The sequence below is a fragment of the Marmota marmota genome, unplaced genomic scaffold (assembly GCF_001458135.2).
Source record: "Marmota marmota marmota unplaced genomic scaffold, marMar, whole genome shotgun sequence".
Classification (NCBI taxonomy): domain Eukaryota; kingdom Metazoa; phylum Chordata; class Mammalia; order Rodentia; family Sciuridae; genus Marmota; species Marmota marmota.
This window is the reverse complement of record NW_026000101.1, coordinates 8,381,880-8,387,080: the sequence shown is the minus strand read 5'-3', so window position 1 is coordinate 8,387,080 and position 5,201 is coordinate 8,381,880. Positions and strand designations below refer to the sequence as shown.

The following is a 5,201-nucleotide window of genomic DNA, read 5'->3' as shown; positions in this document are numbered from 1 at the left end:
GTTTCATTTAACATTTTTTGAATGAATAAAAGCTCTTTCAACAAAGGTTTTCCTAAATGAACTTGTACCTTTTCAATTCAAAGAGGCTACACATGGTATTTCTTCCAGAAACTTGAAACAGTCAAGCTCTTGACCTAAGCTTAAAATAAAACGATAAAAGAATAAAATATCCTCCTCATCCTTGTTCTGCAGTTTACAACCCTCTCATCTTGTTCACTCTTCTGCCTGTTACTGTTTGTTGATGCATGTCGGTATTTTTATCTGTGGAAATACATGATCAGGGCTTTATTGCTTGGTTAATGATGCCTCAGTTCAAAGCATAACATATAATATAATGTCAACTTGAGATCAGCAACATACTGCTGAACTCTGATTTTGTTTTCCTGCTAGGCCCTCCTCTACTCCAAGGCATTCACATCACACATATTCATCCCAGGAAAAAACGATTCACACTTGTAAAACTTAGCCACCCATTCATAGAATATGTGATCGTTTCTATTAAATTTAGCCATTCTGAAAAGCAGGTTAATTATAAATCAGTCAATTACCTACTAGAGTAATTACATTTTCATATTACATGTGTAAAAGTTTGAGTGAATCAACAGTTACTAACAATATTTAAAGTTAATTTGTTATTCTTTATAACAACAAAAAAGAATTTCTTGTTATTAGATTATTTATATAAAAATTTCAGATAGATGTATATATGATGGCTTTACATCATCTAAGAGTTTTAATAGTCAAACAAGGGACTAAGGAAATTGCACATCTTATTTTAATTAAGTGTCTTTTGGGGACTGGGGTCAGAGCTCAGTGGTAGAGTGCTTTCCTGGCATATGTGAGGCACTAAGTTCAATTCTCAACACCACATATAAATAAATAAAATAAAATAAAGGTCCATTGGCAACTAAAAATATATAAAATCAATAAATAAGTGTCTTCTCCAATTATGTCAATGTTTTGGGATACATTGACCACAAAACCCCCTTTATATTAATTTTTATCAATTTTATTTATCACCAGGGATTAAGAGAACACAAAGACAGTTTTAATAAGAAATTTTTCACAGCTGTTTTTCTCCTGTGAATGACTGCATTTCAATATGGGAGTCAAAATCATAGAGAATAAAACCATATATTTACCTATTTCCTGTGAATTTATAGCCAAGGGTTTTAGGTTCATGCAGAGAGCTGCCCCATAAAATAGAATCACCACAATCAGGTGGGCTACACCTGATTGAAAAGGCTTTGCCTAGGCAGTCCACTGAGATAATTGTCAGGATGTTGGAGAGGACAAATATATAAGATAAAAAAAATCCAGGCTCAGTGGAGCACACCTGTAATCCCAGTAGCTCAGGAGGCTGAGGCAGGAGGATTGCAAGTTCAAAGCCAGCCTTATCAACTTAGCAAGGCCCTAAGCAACTTAGTAAGATCCTGTCTCAAAATAAAAAATAAAAAGGACTGAGGATGTGGATCAGTGGTTAAGCACCTCTGGGCTTAATCCCTAGTACCTCACCCTACCCACAAAGAAAAGAGAAATACAAATGAGCATCATTGGCATGGGAAGAAGAAGCACGCTGATCACCAGCATAATTAACTGTACCACGGAAGTGTCTAACCAAGCAAGTTTCAGGCCAGCCAGAATTTCACAGGAGAAATGACTGATGATACTGTGATCACAGAGAGACAGCTGCAGCACAGGCACTGTTTCCACCAGGGCAGCGAGGCAGCCTGTCACCCAGCAGCCAGCTGCAATCTGCACACAGACCCTCTTGTTCATGATGAGAGGGTATCTCTGGGGGTTGCAAATGGCCAGGTACCAGTCATCAGCCATCAAGGAGAGGAGCACACATTCAGTGGAGCCCATGGCAAGACAGCAGTACATCTGAAGAGCACATCCTGAGAACAAGATGATATTTTTCTATGAAACAAAGTTATGAGAATCGGAATGAGAGCAGAAGATGTGTACCAGATGCCCAGAAAGGAAAGGTTGCTGAGGAGCTGAGGAAAAGGTACATGGGGATGTGCAGGTGGAAATCCAGGATAGTAATGGAAATCAAAGTTACACTGCCCAGCAAGGTGCTCAGGTGCATTATTAGACCTCAACTTTGGGACAGTGGAAAAATCCCAGGAAAAACATTTTGAAATGATTATCCAGCCTGAATCTGGAGTAGTGAATAGAGAAGTGTATATTTTATATATTTAAAAATTTAAACCTCATGAACTTTCCAGGAATTTTTATTAGAAGTGCTTTATGGGGTTCATTGTCCTGGCAATATCACATTAATTATTAACTCATTCATCCAATATTTATTGAATACACTCTAGGGTGCTGAATATCTATAGCTGAATTACACAAAATCTTCTCTTGGGCAACGTACAAGGAAATATAGGACACAGTCAAGTAAATAAATAATTATAATATTATGATGTAATTATGTGTTGTGATACTAGATGAATACAAACTAAGAAATGTAACTCTATGTTACAGGCAGTTGCTTCGGAAATTTTTCTAAAACTTATTTTAATCCAAAAATTTATTGGATTTAATTAGGACCATAGAGAGTTAGCTATGCAAAGAGCTGTTTCATTTAAGTTGAAATAAGAAGTGACTTCATAAACATGCAGACTACTTAACAGATGAATATTCTGTATACTGACCAATATCAGAAAAGACTAGGGAAGCAGGCAATATCTCAGTCACTATCATATGACCCAATTTTTATCCTCAAGAAGGCACTTTTGAATATGGAAATGATCTTGACTCTGCTTTATTAGAAATGAAATCGCTTTTAAAATTCACTATGTTATTATTTAAATCAAATTATTTACAACATATCTCACAACTGATCACATATGGAGACATGTTTAAAAACCTGGTTGTACAAGACAGAGTTGAAACACAGTATCAAGTACACAGGCTTGCATTCTCTCTATTCTCTACTTCTCCAAGTTCATCTCCCAACACTATACCTCCCATCTCCACACACAATTTCTGCTCTGAAATAGCGACCAACTGTGGTTCCTCATTTTTGCATTACCATTCTTTATTGCTATAACTTTAATATATAATTTGTAACCTAAAATTTCCTTCCCTCTCACCTCCAATCTTATCTTTCATGAATATTTTTATGAAGACTTCAAAACTGTGCAAGATGGAGTATGGAGAAAGAGAAGGAATTTGAGAAATTTGTAGGAATTAAGCCTGTTGAATTTAAGGAACTATGAGATATCATGAGGGAGACATTGAGTGGCCAGTTTGGATACACAGGCAATTTATGAAATAGGAGAAAAAACTGTTACTTGATTCTGTAGAGGTGATTCTTAGAGCTGGTATAGGGATGGGGAGACATTGATCAGTGGGCACTAAATTATAGTAAGATGGGTATAAGAAGTTCTGGTGTGCTATTGCATGGTAGAATGGCTATAGAAAATGACTATTTTGAACAGTTATAAGGATTTCAAACATCCTCTTTTTTGTTGTTCTTTTTAGCTATACATGAAAGTAGAGTGTATTTTGACATAAAGTAACTACATGGAGTACAACATTCTATTTAGGATCCCATTATTTTGGCTGCACATAATGTGGAGTTTCACAGGTTGTGTATTCATATATGAACATAGGAAGGCTCGGTTCCAATTTATTCTACTGTTTTTCCTATTCCCATCTCCCATCCCTTCCCTTCATTCCTCTTTGTTTAATCCAATGAACTTTTATTCCCCACCCCCATTATTGAGTGTTAGCATCCACACATCAGAGAGAACATTTGGCCTTTGGATTTGGGGGATTGGCTTATTTCACTTAGAACGATAGTCTCCAGTTCCATCTATTTACTAGCAAAATGTCATAATTTTATTCTTCTTTATGGCTTAATAATGTTCCGTTGTGTATATAAAAAACATTTTCTTAATCCATTCACCTGTTGAAGGGCATATAGGTTGGTTCCATAGCTAGCTATAGTGAATTGAGTGCTATAAACATTGATGTGCCTACGTCACTGTAGTGTGCTGATTTTTTAAGTCCTTGGTGTATATACTGAGGAGTGGGATGACTGAGTCAAGTGTGGTTTCATTCCAAGTTTCTTGAGGAATCTTCAGACTACTTCCCAGAGTGTATGCACCAATTTGCAATCCCACCAGCAATGTATGAATGTACCTTTTCCCCCATATCCTCACCAACGTTTTTTGAACTTGTATTCTTGATAATTGATATTCCCATGAGAGTGAGATGGAATCTCAGTGTAGTTTTGATTTGCATCTCTCTAATTGCTAAAGATGTTGAACATTTTTCATGTTGTTCATTTGTATCTCTTCTTCTATGAAGGGCCTGTTCAGTTTCTTTGCCAATTTACTGATTGTGTTATTTGGGGGGGGGGGGGTTGGTGTTTAGTTTTTTGAGTTCTTTATATATCCTGGAGATTAATGCTCTATCCGATGTGGAGATGGCAAAGATTTTCTCCCATTCTGCAGGCTTTCTGTTAATGTTCTTGATTTTTTCCTTTGCTGTGAAGAAGTTTTTCACTTTGATGCTTTTTTTTTTATTATTCTTGGTTTTACTTCTTGCATTTTAGAGTCTTGTTGAGGAATTCAGTTCCTGAGCCAGTGTGATGTAGATTTAGGCCTATTTTTTTTTCTAGTAGGAGCAGGGTCTCAGGTCTAATGTCTAGGTCTTTGATCCACTTTATTTAGTTAAGTTTTGTGCAGGTGTGAGATAGGTGTTCAATTTCAATTGTACTGGGAAACATGGATGTCCATGTTTCCCAGTACCATTTGTTGAAGAGGCTATCTTTTCTCCAATGTATGTTTATGGTGCCTTTGTCCAGGATAAGAAAACTGTATTTATGTGTATTTGTCTCTGTGTCTTTTATTCTTTTCCATTGGTCTTCATGTCTATTTTGGTGCTAATACCATGATATTTTTGTTACTACAGCCCTGTAGTATAATTTAAGATCAAGTATTTTGAAGTCTCCTGCTCCACTTTTCTCACCAAGGATTGCTTTTGGACCTCTTATTTTTCCAAATGAATATCATGACTGATTTTTCTATTTGTATAATGAACATCATTGGAATTTTAAAAGGAATTGCATCAAATCTGCCTAGTACTTTTGGAAGTGTGACCATTTTGACAATATTAATTCTGCCTATCCAAGAGTATGGAAGAGCTTTCTATTTTCTAAGGTCTTCTTCAGTTTCATTTTTAGT

General features: G+C 36.1%; 1 pseudogene; it reads right to left on the bottom strand.

Annotated features, from left to right (window-relative positions):
* Positions 1-1,441: 1,441 nt before the first annotated feature.
* LOC107147617 lies at positions 1,442-3,657 on the bottom strand (annotated as a pseudogene).
* Positions 3,658-5,201: the final 1,544 nt, after the last annotated feature.